The 20045-nt window shown below is 27.3% G+C and overlaps 1 protein-coding gene across 1 annotated transcript in view; it reads right to left on the bottom strand.

The window, feature by feature from the left end:
- Positions 1-20045, bottom strand: part of LOC107443661 (toll-like receptor Tollo) — a 138427-nt gene that overhangs the window by 91861 nt on the left and 26521 nt on the right. The window lies entirely within an intron of this gene.

Genomic DNA, 20045 nt, shown 5'->3' with positions numbered 1-20045 from the left:
CAAATTCAGGAATAAGTTTTAATATCATTAAAAGTTTTACACACCATAGATTTCAACTTTCATTTTAGCAATATTTAAATTTCTTATTAAAACAGTACCCATTTTGAGTTCTTTCAGCCTGCTTTAACCTCTCTTAACTTATTTTATCCCATTTTAATGACAAATTACAAAACATGTCACTTTTCAAGTTTTAAGAATATTTGCATACTCATTAAACTCTGAATAATTTATTCACAATATATCTTTCTAACTTATCAATAGAAAATGTTTTAAGCAAGCCATATTTAACCAACTTTAATTACAACTCCATCATAGGTAAATATTATTCAACTTGGAAAAATACATTTTGTTTCCGAAGACACACACTCATCACTTTTCTTTTCAAATTTCATTTGCTGTTTTCATTCTACTATAAAAAAGGAGCGTTCTTTATGTAACACAGACAGTAATAATGAGTTGGTGGAGGGGAAACACCTTTTCTTTTGATTTACACAGGAGGGCTTTTGTATTGGTTTTCTCTTTATTTGAGCTGCCTTACTAAAACATCGATAATGGAACACACTCGATGTTGACAACTGATGTCTATTGGCTTATCAGTCTTGTAAACTCTGAGAGCCAGGGGTTACAATTTTATCTCATTTTTCATACTTTATTTGTGGTGCTTTGTCTGATAAATCGATTGTATATTGTAGGGTAGTTTTTGCTATTCAATATCATTAGATCGAATGTTTGTTTTCTATAGCTAGTATGGATTTTAATGTATGGATTATTTTCAATTTATGTAATAATTTTTAATGTATGTATTACCAAACGTAAATTATTTTAGGTCTGATTGTGGAATAGATATTCAGAGTGCACGCCATACCTATTTTCATAATTCCATGCACTTTATATTTTATTTCGTTATTATTATTTTTTTAATTATATTTCTGTCATGCGCGTGACTTGTAAATGTTCTGTGATAGAAAATTCAGCAGACTTAATAAATGAATTCAAAAATTGTTTTGAAATACTTTTTGCTAATGACATATTAGGATTACATCAATGGACAATATTCAATAATCATACATCTGTTCTTATTGAATAACCACAGATTATACTAGCACGAGCGCATACACCAGACTACGACAATTTGGATAGGAGGTTAGATGGTGATAATAAATACCCTGCCATCACACCAGACTCCCGAACCGGTCATTAACGTGCGGACTTTTTCAATATTCTTCTTGTGTAAATTCAGTATTAACCACAATTTCCTAGCACTCATAATTTTAATTGATTTATCTGTAGTAAAATTATTCAAATTTATAGTTATTATGGATGCTCAAATGCTTGACATTTGTTACGGTATTTTTTAAAAGGCAATACCTTATAAATTTCCTTGAAAAACACGCGAAGTAAAGTCAAAGACCAGGAATATAGTGAAATACTAAATTTTATGAAAACCACTCATGACCATCCAAAGAATCATAAAAATTCAGATAATTATTAAGAATAAAAATGGATAAAACTTAATATTTTCTAAGTAAATAGTTGCATTTATTGGTTTATTAATATTTATATATTTACTATTAAACTTGCCAAAAGTATTATGCTCAATTGGAAAAAAAAGCATTCGTAGATAATTAAACTTTGTGTTAATCCTAAATACTTTATGTCTATTATTGAATACTTTCTGATAGATTTATTTCATTTCTTATAAACATTCCGTTGAATTTGTTTTTTTACCGATGAGTTAGCGCTAAAGATATAGGTTTAAAATATTATTATAATTGGGTTTCTTTTTTCATTCTCAAGTCAATTGAAATCCAAAATGAACTCAATCAAAATTAAAATGCTTGAAAATAAATACTAATGTTAATGATATTTTTACATTCGTTTTTATCAAACAAATGCAATGGTACTACTATAACCTTTTTTGAAGCCGGATACAAATTTTATAGCTGAATTGACAAATAATGCATAGCTTTATTTATTTCATTTTATTCACTTATTTTGTTTTTTTCATAATACTAATTTAATGTTAAATGTTCAGTTTCGTATCTTCTTGTCTTTTGAACCCAACTTTTAAGAAAAGGTAATTCTTGGATCAATCCATTGGATCTCCTGAACTATCAGAACCTTTATTGTGAATCCCAGAAATAATTAGAATTACATATTATTATCTATACAATTATATATAATATAATTACAATTATAGAAATAATTATAATTATATATTACAATTATTTATTAACAATTATATTAGTCATTTCATGAAAATCCTCATTATCATTGCTATTATTTTATGTCAAATAATAGATAATAATACATAATTTTCATAATAGATAATTTTCTATTATGCTTTAATGCTTTATAAAATTATTATATAAGTAATAATAGTTTACAGCATTGAATAATATCAGCTGTAGCTTCCTTTTAGAACTAGGCGTAAAATTATTATACATTATATAATTACAATTATATAAATAATTATAATTATGTATTACAATTATATTTATAATTGCAATTATACATTAACAATTATATTAGCCATTTCATGAAAATCCGCATTATCATTGCTATTATTTTATGTCAAATAATAAGTAATACTGGATAGTTTTCATAATAGATAATTTTATATTATGCTTTAACGCTTTATAAAATTATTATATGAATAATAATAACTTACAGCATTGAATTCTATCAGCTGTAGCTTCCTTTTTGAACTTTGCTGCAAATATTATCTTCGAAAGTTTTGTAATCATCTTCGAAGCTTAGAGCAGACTCTTTACAAAATACTCTTAGATATTAAGTTCGTTTCAAAGTGCATCAACATTTCAACTACCTCAAACACCAGGCATATGTGCTTTACGTATCTGTTTGAGGAATTTTAGTAATCATATTGAAAGCTTAATACATTGCCGTCCCATGTATTATAGGTTGCGCTTATATATTTGCTTAGAGCCATTTCCTTTAAAATATTTATTAAGAAATATTCGGTCGATTAGAAGAGTATTTTAAAAACTAGCAGTATTAAAAAAGTAAATTTTTTGAAGTTTGATTCAACAGCGCTATGCATTTCTTGTAGAATAATATTTATTTTATTATTTGAAGACTAATTTAATATTTTATTCTCATTTTCAAATAAATAAATAAATAAAGGAATATAGTACATGTTATGAAAAGTACATGGGGTAAACTACATTGCTATGCTAATTTTTAAAAAAATAACGATTAAAATGAGATAGTTACTACACGGAGAAAAAAAAATTAAGTCAAACATATTTTAATAATTAACTAACGAAGTGAATTCGATTAATAATTAATCGATAGTGACTTTAATCAAACCTTCATAGATGCAAATCAGTTAAATTGGGTTTCGTTCAACGCTTTTCACAATTGAAAAATTCTGTAGAACAATAAGACTAGTGATATTCTAAAAAGCAAAAAACTGCCTAAAATCATTAGGAAATGTCACATTTACTTTAAATAACACCTTGTTCCACTTAACTAATAAAATTTTTGATTTAATTGGCATACTCTACTGTTCTTTAAGTAGTGAATTCGGTAATTATAACAATATTGCTAAACTATAATACCCAGATCTGAATATGACATTTGACATTTCACTTAACATTCGTCTTAACAAAAGACCTATTTCAAATATTAAAACCATTGTTGAACTTATTTGGATTAAATTTTTCTTCCTATTCGTGAGAGGTTTAAATAGTATAACGTATAAAAACAATACTCTGTAATAAGTTCGAACCTTTTATTCGTTGCATTCAATTTTTTTCTAAATAAATAGGCCTCGAACCCTGACACAATATAATTTTTTAGGTTAGAAATGATTTTTGATTTACAAAAGTTGTTATAAATCAAATCATACATATACAAAGACATAAAATTCCAAAAAAAGTAAATGTGGAAAAATATACTACAGACTTTCAAGTGAAATTTTTCATTCTGAATATTCATTTAAACTTTAAATTTTATTTAACTGACAAAGATTGCAATCTTCATAACCCACGTATAGATTCTTTCGTAACTTAATATTGATATGAATAAACTAATATTGATTAATTTTAGTATTTTACAGTATTTTTTTTACAAGAGATGCAAAATATAAATTTCAATCAAAATTTATTTTTAAACACATTATATATCTTATAGGATAAAGAACAATATACACTACAATTTTATTACGTGTATGGTCTAGCAATATTGATTTTACCGGATTTAAAAACTACTAGAGGGGTGTAAGCTCCTTTTGCCCAAACACGCGATTGTGTAGTAATCATTTTTATATCCTTAAACTCGTCATTACATAAAAATGAGAAATTATTCAATTACAGAGTCCCAACATTTTTTAATGTACCAATGCAGAATTTTTTAAACAGATTAAGTTTCGGATGCTATTGAGATGAATTTTAAAATTGATAATTTTTTTCCAAACTAATTTTTTTTTAAAATTTTATTTATTATATGATTACTATAAAAACCCATTAAATATATTTTGCGAAATATCTTATTTAGCAAACCAGTTCCCAACATTGATTTGAAATTTCAGAGAGTTATTTATTATTAATTATTTTAATTGCGTATGCTGACTGAATACAGTTTTGCAAAATTTTCCTCATTTGTAAAGAAAGAATAATCATTATCCCTTATTTATTCGATTAAATAAAAATTTAAAATTCTTCAGACATCAATATAGCTGTAACTTACAATCCTATACCACTACAATCATTCACCTCCAATTGAATACAAGTTCTATTCAAGCCAGTCTCGTCGCCAAGTACTTGCAATTACATAATTTCCAAAATGTGATTGCGAGTTGGCATTTATGACATCTTTCGCCAAGGTGCTACCTTTATCCCTTGTGAATACTCACACAGATTTTGAATGTGTCTGAAGTAGAAATGATTAACGAGACGGAGAGGGGTTTTGAAATCGATAATACCGGATGAGGGCTGAAAAGTTTGACTTTTGTGGATGGCAACTCCACCCTCGTCCCCTATTCATTGTGGGGTAATTAGTGGGGGGAAGGGATGGAATGGGTTTAAGCAGAAAAATCGATAAGAAATAACTGAAGTCAAATTAGGTGGGAGGATTCAATTGCATTGTTGTCAAAAGTGAGTCTTCCTTCGCAGTGCTATTGTCACCATTACGGTGGGTTGGATTTTGAAGTGGAAGGCTTAATTTTAGTCTGATTAGAGTTTCTCTCCTATATATTACTTTCCCAAATTCATCATTTAGGAGAAAAAGAAAACTTTTAGCTAGGTAGTTTATTTAAAACAACTCTAAGGCTTATTGTGAAATTGAATATCTCCTATCTTTCCATCATTCCCATTACCATTGCAAAGAAATGGAAAAAAAAACATTATATTAATTTTGATTATTAATTTGGTAAATGATTCTTTGAAAAATATATAAAAATAAAGCTTCCCGCAAATAAGTATTTTGAAAATAATTTAATTCAATGCTTTGATTGGAATTTTTCAAAAAAGGAGCCCTTGAAAGTTAAGCAAATTTACAGTGGACTTTGCAAGTAAATTCTAAGATATGTCTTATGGCTTTTGCATAGAACTAGATTTTCATTTCGATATTGAATGTTCGATTAAAAAGAAACTTTGTATAAAGAAACATTTTTTTGCTGTGCAAAATAAAATATACACAAAACAAAAAAATAATAACGAAAAACCAACGATTGCATAGAAATAAGAATGCTAAGAAGAAATCTTTATAAATTAAGGAGAGAGACTTCAATGTGCTAATTAATTAAAGTGCTACTTAAAGATAAAATGTGAAAACCAGACTCAAAAACATAACGCCTCTAAAAAACATAAATTTTTATTTTGACAGTTTCCGGTTCATGATTCTAAAATTAAAAAAAAGAAGGTTGTAGCAGCAATTTGAGAGGTTTATATCCCATATCATTATTTAGTTCATTTGTATATTTTGTCAAATCTATGAAGTTCTCTTTATGAAATGAAAAAGAAATGCACAAAATTTTATTATTTATTATAAACTGAGCAAAACGTGTGGTACCAGAATACAGTTAAATTTACCGTATTTCTGGCCCAATGGGAACAAAAATCTCCCGAAAATTAAAGTTAAATTATTCTTGCACGACAAATTTGTCATGACTACTGCGAGGATACTTTTTTTCTTCGAAAAGGTATTTAATAATAACATATACTTAATGGTTGAATTTTTAATTCAGATTTATAGTTTAAAAAAGATCTTTAAAATTTAAGCTTGAAGTTTTATTATTTATAATTTAAAGTTTTATAACTAAATTGGTAAAAAAGTAAGTGTTTTTATTGACATACAAGAGATAGGCGTAACCAATAAAATAAAATGTGATATTAAAAAAGAAGAAATATTATGGCCAAGATATTTACAGCTATTTTCTTACTCAGTATGCATCAAATGTTAATTTATTGTCATGTTTATATTATACTAAAAATACCGACCGGCCTGTATAGGAGTAACGGAACTGCTCCTGTATCAGAAAGGTACTGGGTTCGAATCCCGGGCAATTAATGGATGTTTTTTCATTCTCTGCACTATCTGTCCTTACTGTGGGGGCAACGTTGGCCCACCTAATATGGTGCCCCTGAAAGAGTGGCCAACAAACCTGCCCTTCAGATGCCTATATGACGTAAGTCATTCCCCAGGCGGGCATTAAAAAAAATATACTAATATGTATTGTCTAATCCAATATAAAGTACGATCAGTTTTTGTTTTTACTCACATAATCTGCTAATTGCATTCTGAAATTAAGTTGTCTTGTAAGAAGCTCATTTCCAGCTTTATGCTATCTTTCACACCTGTATCATCATAATAACGTAGTGTATTTCTTTACATTTAATTTGATATTTAAATGTCCCTTAAAAACTGTTTACTCAATTTCATAAAATAATAATTTCTTTTTTACGTTATCATTATATCAATCACCCCAATACGCGTTCAAAGTAGCATAAAAGAAAGTTGTAAACATTTAGGTCTGGTAATAAACGGCCATGCCTTTTACTTTTAAATGAAAGATGGAGAAGGAAAAAAAATACCCCCCCCTAAAAATAAAAAAAATCGAACTCACTTGGTAACTAACTCGCATTTATCTAAGACATTTCCTAAACTTATCACTTTTGTGTACCCCTTCTAAATATTTCGTAACATTGTGAACCACTAATAAAAAAATGAATGGATTTTTTACTATAAAAAAATTGCACAAAAGTTAAAAATCACAATTGGCTGTTGACACCACTAATTATTAACTGATAACTCCGCAAAAATAGCCTATAGAAAAATATGTAATCGCAAATTTTCATGGCTAGGTTTGTTTTTTAAAAAAAAAATTGAAATTTTCGTTTGTTGCAAGGTATTTCGCATAAGAACGCGTACTAAACTGTTCCATTTCCCCTGGGGGTACGCGTACCACACTTTGGGAATCACTGATCTAAGATAAAAAAAAATAATAACTCTTCATTCCCAATTCTGCCTTTTTAGGGAACATATCACTTATCATTTATTCGTGAGTCTCCTGACATACTACGCCAACAACTTATTTTAAAAATTATGCAAATATTCCGTAACTATTATTGTATAAGCAAAGACATTCCAGAAGGCATAAGAGAATAATTTTGCCTTAAATTATCCCCGAAGGCATTACTTTTAAATGCGTCTTTCCTTAAATGCAATAGGCAATTAGAATCGGTAACTTTAGTGAAAGCAATGCTGGATTTCAAACAAGAAACGTGGGACCTTATATTCCTCCTTCGCGGTTCCTTAATTAATCAAGAGCGTGGAAAAGGGTTATTTTCAAGAAGGAAGTAATATCATCTGAGGCTTAGATACCACTAGAGAAAAATCCACCATTTAAACCATTTGTATTTTACTATACCACCCGTTAGAGTTAACGGTTAAATTAAGTATTGTTATCTTCTCTAATTACAATAGCTTTAGCACAATGCACCCGGGTAGACGATTTTATTTAAAGAATTCAGATCTTTGCAGTTTATGGTAATGACTCAGGCTTATGGTAAACTTTCAGAGACAGAAATGGCTGTTTATTCTATAATAATGCTATTAATTGTAAAAGTTATTCATGATGTTAGTTTTATAATTATTTATTTTAATTAACATTTAAAAATATTTTCTTAGCATGTATAACATACACATCATGGACACGGTTTCTAAATAGCAGTTCTTATTATTTTTACACTCCATATTTTTAATATGTTTATGCATATGTTTGCACTCCAAAAACACTTAGAGCATAAAAGTAAGATGTATCGTTTAATTTGTTTTGAAAAATATTGTAAAATATTTTAATGAATTATTTTATCCTTAAGAAAAGGTTTAAAATTTTTTTATTCTTTTTAGTAGCATTTAAAGAACTTTACGCTTTTTTATACAAAAAAGATCTATGTTCAGAAAATCATCTTGTATATTTTTATACTTTTTTACATGTTAGTAACCTTTAACATTAAATCCTTTCGTTTAAATAAAAATTGGAATGCGTATTTTATTTTCTTTGAATTATAAACAACATGTTATAAAAAAGATTTAATTTTCTCAATAAAAAAATAATAAAAAAACTTTAGATTGGATGAAAATAATATTGCATTTCTGTTTGAGGGTTGGCGCAAAGTTGAAAACGATAATTTAGCGTATAATACACAAATAAATCACTCAGTAAATCGGAACTCTTAGTTAAAAGGTAAAATAACAGAGGACACCAATTTTCATTTTACTAATTAGCCAGTCCAAAACATATTTTTATTAATTGATCTTTTCATTCTACCAACAAGTGTTAGAATGTTGCTTTCATAAGACAATCAAGTTTTTCTTTCCCCGTAAACATATTACATTGTTTTTTAAGACAATGGTTAGAAATCAGAGAAAAAAAATTATAAATGTAAAAATATTGATTACTTCAAAAAATTAAATGAGAAATACTTTTAGATTCAAAAACAATGGTAAAAACCAAATTTCGATAATATCTCGAGGATAAACTTCGATTTCAAAAACAATGTATAAAAAATTTCAAGCTAAAGTATGCTGGGACTTAAACGCCGTTAATTCCGCTTAAAGCATTGCTCTTCTTATTTTTTAAAAATTAATGTTCTTTCATAAAAACAACCACATATGAAATTTCTTTAAATAAAGACAAAAAGGATAAAAAGAAAAGAGAGAAAACGAAGAAAATTTATAATTTTTATTTACTACGCATTAGCTACAAGTATATAAAACACATAAAATGAGTTAAAAGTATAAAGAAAACATGGAAAATAATTAAGATTAATGAAAAGAGAGGGGAAAAAAACTATAAAATAAAATATTGTTTAAAAATATTTAAAAAAAATAATTAAAAAAAATATTTAAAAAATTGGAAAGCAAAGTAATGAAAAAATATAATCTTTTCATCAGCTCATACTATTATATCCGCAAAAAGGAGTGCTTTCTAATATTGTATCAATGTAACCAAAGCAAAATATATCAATACAATAGTGCAAAATATAATGCGGAAATATATCAATGCACTAAAATGAATTGAAATGAAAATAGTACGAAATAAAATATATCAAGCAAAAAACAAAAAATACAGAACAAAACACAAAACAAAATGTATAAAGTGAGTAGCGAATTCGAATGAACTTACACATACCGGAATCTTTCAAGAATGATTTAAAATATTTACGTAGTAAGATTGCCAGATTACAAAATATGAAAACAGAAACACAAACGGAGTTATCAGCGAAAATGGAGGGCTCTTTTATGGCACATTCTTACTGCAGTACTGAAGCTCGTTTGATTTGTTAGATACCTTGGATTGGCTCGAAGATAGATGTGCGCAAGGTAATAATATTATGCCGGATAATTTAAAGTTTATAAATAATATGATTGATATTTAATTTTGCAATTTTAATGATTTTGGAAAATTAACATATATTAAAAAATAAAGAGAAACATAATTTGCCTGTTTCTGCACAGAGTTTTAGTCACTTATTTGCCCGAATCGGATTTGCACATAGTAAAAATATAAATTAACAAAAAAGTTTTTAGTAAGTTTATTAATAATAAAACACAATTAACTCAATGATTTTATATAGAACTTAATTACATTAATTGAGTATCTATTGTTTTGTATCGAATTTTGAAAGAGTTTGTCTATTTGTTCTTTGGTTAAATAAACATTACTACATATTCTTTTGATTTTACTCACTTGATTAATTAATTAATTTACTCTATTATTAGATATTAGTTTATTCCCAATTAATTAGTTTATTTATATTAAAACTGAAACTATTTTTTTTATCGCATAAATCAGCAAAGCAGATATTTTCCAGTTTTTTAATACCCGAATCCAAAAAATTAAAATTAATATTATCATTACGATTACGAAGAAAGATTGATTCCTCGGGGTAAATATCATCTAACAAAATTGAATAATCATGAAAATTAAAAATAATTAAAGCAGCAATAAATCTAATAACAAACTTATTAAAAAGATTATACCATATCATTACTGTAAAAGATACTTACTAAGAAGATAATAATTTTTTTAAAAGTTTTTTCATAATATATATACATATATATTACACATCTTTAATACGAATGTATAATTAATTGTAAATTTCTTTTTCTTATAAAATTAATGGAAAAGTTAAAGTAATTTTTAAAGTACAAAAAAGTAATTACATATTTAAAGGAGAATTATTTTTCCAATTTCAAACAATCTGTACCAAAAGATATACACTAAATGTTTCTGCAATTTTTATGTTGTTACTGAACTTTTTGCCAAAACAAGAAAGTCCATATTAATGATATGATCTTGGTGTGGTCTCTTCTTATCAAAATTTGGTACATTGCCAGGAATTCCGAAATATAATCAGCTGTTTAAGAAAGAAAGCATAAACTACAATTCAACAATCTTGTAAACATTTTTCCGTTTTGTTTATATTTTTGTTCTGCATTTGGGAAATAAAATACTTATACTAGCATTTATGTCAGGAAACATTCTCACCCTAATTCTGGTAAAATTTACCGCATTGTATATGGTAGAGACTTTCTACATTTCTTAATTTTAAAAAAATAATTAATTTTAGCTAATAAAATAACAAAATATACTGTATATAATCTAGTAATTTGGTAATTTGTCTGTTCATATAGTAACGGTATCCTGGAAATTCCGGTTTTCAAAACTTTGTTCTCATTACTTACGCATTTATCAAAAAATACATAACTTAAAAATAGACTTAACCGAATATCTAGTTTTTATGCAATGCTTTAAGGCATGAAAAAATTTTTAAATTTTACCACATTTATCAAATTTTATCTCATATTATGGAATCATATTTTATTGTTAATTTTACCTAAATTATTTCCAAAGCCCTTCTGTAAAAATCATTGAGCTTTTCGGTTTCCACAAAGCCAGAAATGCGGTAAATTTGCATATTTTAAAATACACTTTTTTCTTTGTATAAATATATAGAGATTACAAACTTTTGGCATTAAAAGTATTTTGCTGGCAAAAATAACGTAGAAAAATGAAAAGTTTTAAAAAATGTCAAAACGAATAATGAATAAATCTGATTGCAAGGAAAATCGCCAAATTATTTCAAGACCATTTGTATTGGTGGGTTTTAACAGAGCCAAGTGAAAGATCTACAAGTTTAAAATTAAAGTTTGTAAACCTGAATTAAGTTTTAATTGTTTTTCATACTACTGTCTCGAAATTGTACTTTTATTTTATTTTTTAACCATCGTTGACCAGTCGACCCATTTAAAAGAAACGTGGGATAAAATTGAAAATTAGTCCAAAATTAAGCTGGGATAGCCTAGTTAGTAGGGTGATGGGCCCATGTCTAAGGGGCTGTGAGCTCGATCACCTACAGCCGAAGACTCCCTTACAACAAAATGGTGACCTGTCCATGCTAAATCTGTCGGGGTCACAAAGTCCTCTAAGTTCAAATAACAAATCAATAACACGGTGGGGGGGGGGGCTGGATAGGAGAGTGATCGCATTCTGGTTCAGGTCAAAATTACGATCTGCTAATAGATGGAAGTTGTGTGAATGTGTCCTCTCTGATAAACGAGCTACGTCGTATGCGTGTGGAAGAAGTTGAATTCTTGACCATAGATGGCACCACTGGAAAACAGGAAGAAGCGCACCCCTCTTGCTTTAAAATAAGCTTGTCAGTATCGGCAAGTGGCATAACACAACAACGCTACAGCCAAAAACTAGAAGATGCTTTCCTTTCTTAAGAAAACTACTATTTGAATAAAATCTACAATAAGAAAAGTTGAAGATCTAATGGGAAATGATTCAGAAAGCTTTAATTTGGTATTAATTGAGAGTGGTAGAGAAAGCTTTGGAGACTTTCGCGAAATTTGAAAATGTTCCAAAAGAATTATCTTTGTCAAATAATGATAATCGCTATTTCAATAGCTATACTTACTACCTGCCTATAGCATTCATATTTTTTGCCCACATAAATGCAATGCTTTGGGGAATTTCAATGCACAATGGGAAATTTCGATATTTCAATAGTTTTGTTTTCGTTCAACTGCACTGATCTTTAGATCATAGTACATAGTGGACTTAAAAAAAGTTTAAGGTTATAAACCGGATATTAAAATCCGTTTCCGCAGAAGAAGTGACAGAGACTGAAATCAATGAAAAGCTGAAAATAACATATTTTAAAGATTGCACTCGCACAATAGTATGCATGAGCTATAGAATGCATAAAGCATACGTTGAATTTCGGTTTTTACTTTTGTGAAACTCTTGATTATTCAGCAATGAAATAAAAAAAATTCTGTTTTATTTTTTGAAAATAAAACGATATTTTATTCATTTAAATAATGTTGACATTAATTGAGAATTCTTATGTACAGTGAACAAAATAAAATGAAAAAATAAGAAATAATAATAATAAAAAACCGAACATCTGAATAACTTTAGGCGTAATGAATAATTTTCTTACGTGATATGAAAGATTCAAAGGACTAACGATGTATATTCCACAATATAGATGTTACAGTTATGAAATCAGACTAATAAAAATACTTTCTCTGAGTAATCATGCATTTTTTATTTCGCGATATTCAAAACAGGAAAGTTGATTTAAAAATTTCGGATTCAGTTTCTTAGACCAGTGATTTTAATTTTCTTTTTCTGTAGAGCCCTGAACGATCTAGCATTTTTTAGAGGAACACTGATACTTAATGGATAAATGTAATTAATATTTGTTATTAATGAAAGAGACTAAATAATTTAAAAATATGTAATCTATTATTTACTTAGAAAATATTTTATGATTAATAAAGAAAATATTTTTCATCATTTGTTTTACAATTATTTGTCTCAAAATTTGGTTTTATTTTATTTCCTTTTGGTTTTATTCTATTTAGTTCTATTTGGTTTTATTCAAGTCTAATTTTCAATTTCGTTTTAGTGAATGCATGAACTGAAAATTAAGGAGCTGAAATATGGTTTGCGTGTAATAAAAACGAAAAAGAAAGAAAATAAACATTGAGAATATTTAACAGAGAAACACAGTTTTCATTGTCAATTTTTTTTCACTCGATGCGAAATACCACTAGCATTTTTCATGAATGCATATAAATTTTTTAAACTCATTCATTTTATTGTCATTAGAAAAAAGCATTGACTTTGAATTTCTTTCTTGATAAACACACTATATTCGCAATATTAACGGTTTCATGAAATAAATAATGGATTATTAATTAGATAGAAATTTAATTTCGTATTTTGAAAATCATAAATATTTAAAAATTTTCCAAACTCTTAAAACCCCTGAGATCCTTCCATTAGCTTTCTGCCGGGTTCGAGAAGAGTAATCGAAAGTTTGAATCCCTTATACTGATCTCAGTTTTTGCGTTTTTCACTATATTTAAAGTTGACAAATATTATTTTCTAGTAACTGTTAAGCAACAACTATGATTAATAATATAATTAAACAATTATTGTAAACTTGTTTATCCTAAAATGCATCTTCGTATAAGTTTTTTTTTTACATTTTAACCATAGAAAAAAAAATTCATTATACGGTATAAGACTTTCACAATATTTTTAACAGTATGATTTTAAACGAAATCAATAAAATTACACATTATAAAAATTCTGTGGGTATTACCTATCCGACTTTGGTTTTGAAAAACGAAAAATTGTGCGAATAATTACTTTTTTCTCAAGTTAATGCCGAATCGAGTGTTTCTACTTATTCAAAGGCTGAAGTTAAATTTCAACACCAATATGTGTTAAAGCTTACAACAAAATGCGGCTTTTTGGTGAAAGAGATTGTGTTTTTCGGAGCCCCGTAAATATGTCGAATAAATATTTCATACAATTCACAGATTTTTTATAAATCTTATTAAAACATAAATATCTTTATTATGCAACTAAAAATAGTCATGCATTTTATAACAATTTATATAAGTAGTTCGTCGAACCAATACAACAAGAGGATTGAAATTACATGACAAAAATTCGATCACAATCAATATTTTTATCAATCAGCAAGGAGGACTCATTCTTTGAAGGAGAACTAACATTTTACCAGTACATTTTATGTAAGCAAACTGTCATAGCGTCATATTGCGTCATATTGTTCCAATATAGAAATAGTGAAATATTTCACCTCCAAACTTCTAATGACCCAAAGACAATTTTTATACGTTTGAAACACGTTCTACCATCAATTCACACAGGAATTTAGTTAATATACAATAACTACTTTTCAAATTTGAGGAGCAATAAGAATCACGACCCTCTTCCCCAATGAGCTGCAGATCAGATTGGTAGATTCTTAGTCAATTATTGGTGTTAAGATATTGAGAGAAGATTATAGAAGAGTGAAAGAACACTCGATTTGGTATTAAATTGAAATAAAGTAATCATTCGTACATTTTTGGAGGATTTCAACACCAAATTAGGATAAGATTTGCAAAACACTTTTTAAAACAAAATCTACCTACTAAAATCTAACTAAATTTAATCACTACTTAAGCTACCATCGAAGATACTGTGGACCAAAATATCCAATTTGCATGTAACTTAGTAGTGTTGATCATAAATGATCCTTTGCTTTTTTTCCCAACCCTTATACGAAACGGGCATTCAGCTAGTTTTTTTTAAAAAAAGGCTGTTTGCATGCAATGTGTACACACAGCCATTTTCAAGGTAAATGTAAACTAAATATAATTCATGGTAATCAAATGCTAAGCAGAAATGAAGATATTTTTCATTATTTTATTCATTCTTCACTCTTCCATATCGAAATAAACGTACATTCATCGACGGAAGAGGGATAGTGGAATTATCCAGCTGAATATTTGTTTACAGAATTCAACAGACATCGACAAATAGTTATGATGAATGGTTGCTGATTTGTAACTGTATTTTATAGATGAGTCAACGCTTTAGGCTTCGCTAATGTTACCCGCGTTTGTTCGCATTTTCTCATTTGATATTGCAGGAATTATATCAGACATTTTTACATGAATGATTTCCGCACTTGATCCTATCTCCTAGCAGCTTTTTTTGAACAGCATTTGTTTGCTTAATTCAATAAGATTTATACTATAATATTTTCGTGATTACAGTAATTGCAAAAGGACTGTAAACATTTCAATACAGGCTGACAAAATTTCACTCTTTTATGAATGAAATTCGTTGCAATAAGATACTTAAATGCAGTCAACATATGAGACAAAATTTCTCAATGAATACCTATACATAAATTTCCATTCATTCTGTATAAAAATGTTTAGGTTTTATTGCCTTTAAATATGGTATGAAAACAAATCTCTTAAATTTGTGTTATAAAGCTTTCCTTTTCTGATTTGAAAAGAAATATAATTAAAGATCACAGGATTTAACTTTCGAGTAAATAATTTTCAGATTTAAAAAAACATTTGGTAAGAATAAAAATTATCCAATTTTAAAAAGGTGATTCAATTAGAGAAAATAAAGATCTGTCATATTAAATCCCGTATTGAATTTATATATTTTCCATTCAGCAATGTAAGAAAAATATTTTATGAAGACTGTTAATTTGTCTTTGAGAACAATTGAACTAGGCTCACAATTTGTTCTGAAAATTTTTTGATTCGAAGCAATTATTAAATAGTTTACATTCATTCTTCCCCAATATATATATATATATATATATATATATATACACTACCGGTCAAAAGTTTGCGAAAATTTTGAAATCTACGAAAAAATGGTCTAAATTTAAATGTTCATAGAACTGCGAAAAATCATTCAAATTGCATGAAAATTTGATATGTTCTAAAGTGAACCCTCTACATTTAGTTACATATGATCAAATTGCAATACTTTATTTTTTGCGAACTGCATCCAGCTTTTTATCATGGGTTGTTTCTATGGTTAAAAAAGGTGTTAAGTTTGAACACCTGCCAAACTTGCAAAAAAAAATTTTTATACTTTCTGTTAATAGAAAATAGTTATTTCAACCGTTCTATGCAAGCCCTAAAAATTTCAGATCGATTTGATTTTTTTTTGACGAAGTTATAGATCTTTGAAAAGCATGTGTACTTTTCTCGATTTTTGAGCATTCCACATATGAGGTCTTTTGGTCTATACATCTTCTATAAAAGAACTTTTTAATTTTAATGTTTTCTATATTTTCAACTAATTAATATTGATTATAAAACAAATATTCTTACTCATCATTGTAATTACAAAGAATTTATTATGAATATAATTAAAACAATATCTCATAAATGTCACATTTCATCGAAAATTTGTTTGTTCTTGCAAACGATGCTCTGATATTTCGAATCGAAATCAGTTATGGGACATTTTACAACAGGAATGGAACTCTATATCACTTGAAGTGATTAATGGTTTGTTAGATCGAATGCCACGCATATGTAAGGCTATAATAAAAGCAAAAGGTGGATGGTTCGAGAAATCTAAGATTTAAATGTTAATTTATTTAATTACAAAATACGAATAAGAATATGTTAAATATTTGACCTGTTGTAAATAAAATAGTGAAGTAAAAATGCAAATTTTTTATACTACTGATATTATTTTTTTAGAATTATTTATGTAATTATTGTTATAACTTTTTATTTTAATTTAATGTAAAGTAAAAATATCACAACAAAACTAATACATATAAGCAATAAATATAAACAATAAATATAAACAATAATAGTTACAATAATGAATAAGAGTATTTGTTTTATAATAAATATTAATTATTTGAAAATATAGAAAACATTAAAATTAAAAAGCTCTTTGGTAGAAGAGGTATAGACCAAAAGACTGCATATGTGGAATGCTCAAAAATCGAAAAAAGTACACATGTTTTTCAAAATTCTATAACTTCGTCAAAACAAATCGAAACGATTTGAAATTTTGAGGGCTTACACAAAACGGTTCAAATAACTATTTTCCATTAACAGAAAGTACAAAAAATTTTTTTTGCAAGTTTGGCAAGTGTTCAAACTTAGCAACTTTTTTCACCATAGAAACAACCCATGATGAAAAGCTAGATTCAGATCGCAAAAAACAAAGTATTGCAATTTGATCATATGTAACTAAATGTAGAGGATTCACTTTAGAACATATCAAATTTTCATGCAATTTGACTGATTTTTCGCAGTTCTATGAACATTTGAATTTAGACCATTTTTTCGTAGATTTCAAAATTTTCGCAAACTTTTGACCGGTATATATATATATATATATATATATATATATTGAGAGGAAATAAGTAATTTAAAGTGGAAATTTTAATAGAACTAGGAGAATCTCGCTTTTGTGTGCAAAAATAATTATATAAATTCGATAAAAAAATTTGAATTATATCAATCTTTTATAAAATAAGAACGTAAAGTATAACTCTTTGCAAAATATAATGCGAAACTATTTAATTGAATTCGAGTCTACTATTAAATTTTCTTTGGGAGCAATTAAATTTCATTTAGGCATATTTTTTTTCTTAAAAAAAGGGGTGACAACTATTAAGAAATACATAGTTTACTTTAAGATGCAATTATTTAAACGTTTTCCTGGTAGTAATTTATTTTTCTCCCAAGGAACATTAAGAAGCATGATATTATTTTTTAGTTGCAATTTTCATCATATATATATTTATTTTTTTTTTAACTTTTTCACCTTCTGATCTGGGAAGAAATAAGTAACTTAAAATTGAAATTCTAAGAAGACCAAAAGAATTTCACTTATGCGTGCGAAAATAATTACAAATTCGTTCAGCGTTACAATTAGTGTGCCAAAAATAAAACTAATGAGGCTTTCTATAAAACTAAAATAAATTAACTAAATTTCATAGCGCAGAATTTTATTTCGACGATAAGTAAAATGTAGTTTTTTTTTTAAACATTTTTCTTGGAATTAATTAAGGCAACTACTGAATTGATTAACGGTTGGAAACTTTCCATCCATTCCTAGATTAATGAGATTTTCTCTAAGAATTTCTAAATGTGAGATTTCATTTAAACTTCGTAACAAGTGCATAACTTTGATAAATGACAAGGTCACGTGACCTGAATTTTGCAAAATATTATTTCATACTAATTACTTTAAAAATCTAAAAAGAGTTTCATCAAAGTGTTTTATTTGATATAATAAATCTAAACTTTAATCAATCATCGTGTTTAAATTTATTTTCTACAATTTTTTCTTTTTATATTAATCGGCGAGGTAAGTGATTGAAGTAAATTCATTATGGCAAAGTTATAGAAAACGCATAAAACTATTTTGTAAATTTGAAATATAATTGATTTTAGAATGCAGCAAACTTTTAACTTTGTAATGATTTAAAGATTAAAAAAATATAATAGCGTATAAAAACATTTTTACAACGAAATTTCTTCTTAAACACTCATGCTACACTGTAAAATATTCCGGATCAAATTACGTTTTAAAGTACCGGAACTCTGGGTGCATCATCCGCAAAATTCGTTTCACCATGAAATTCATGCAGTACAGTAATATTTATTTAATTCGAGTGATTCAGTTAGTGCTGTAAAAATTACGGTATATAAGATTATTTTCCGTTCCATGTTCCGTAAAAAATGGAATTTACGGTAAAAATTTTAATTTGATCCGGACGCTTTGGCAGTATACCCAAGATAGTTATTAATGTCTCTAGTTAATCGCCATCTTTGTTTTGATTGCTATTGCACTAGCGTCAAACAAATATCTTCGCCAAATAATAAGCTGCGAAAATTCCTTCTATAAAAGTTGCCAAGTGTGCTGTAAATTATACAGTTTGCAGTTACGCGTCCCGGTAATGATTGTTTAATTTTAAGCTTTTTGCAGTCGTGTTTATTTGTATAATTATAAAAACTGGCCTTCTATGTAATTATTTTGATTACAATCATTGTTCACATTATATTAAAAATGAGATACTACAAGCATAAATAATAGGTTTTTTTTTTTTCAAATTTGTTATACTTTATAGATAGTATTAATACTTAATAGTTCCTGAACAAAACTGCATTGAAGTAATATAATATCGAATATTTGTTTTAAATGGTTGCAGCTTAGCTACCAATTTTTTATACAATGCATTCATTACATTGTTATTACCCTTAAATGACAGGCTATCTGCGATTATTTGTTAAAGCAATACTGACCACCTGGTTTCGAGGGAACTCGAGTCCTTATCTGGAGGTTTCAGCTGTAATGCTGAAGCTTTGAGCTTTTCATTCAAGGATTTAATATATTGATCTTTGATGTAGAGTCCAATACAATCTGTTATTGTAAATGAAATTTTTTATACTTTGTTTTCATAAAAGAGCATGACATTATTAATTAACTGAAACAGAAATAGATCTGAAACTTAATTAGCTTTTTTCTAGAGAGAAAAAACTCTAAATATTGCCTAGAAATATTACATTATATCTAAAGACGATTGAACTTGTATCATATAACATAAAACATATAAAATAAAATTACAAAATAGAATTCCAATGCAAGAGCGTTATAATACTTTTTCTATATCTAATATGATGAATCGGATAAA

Source organism: Parasteatoda tepidariorum, chromosome 6, assembly GCF_982258835.1.
Source record: "Parasteatoda tepidariorum strain Cologne lab strain chromosome 6, Ptep-v5.0, whole genome shotgun sequence".
NCBI classification, from domain to species: domain Eukaryota; kingdom Metazoa; phylum Arthropoda; class Arachnida; order Araneae; family Theridiidae; genus Parasteatoda; species Parasteatoda tepidariorum.
Note: the sequence above shows the minus strand (reverse complement) of the source record. Positions and strands in the feature narration are given on the sequence as shown.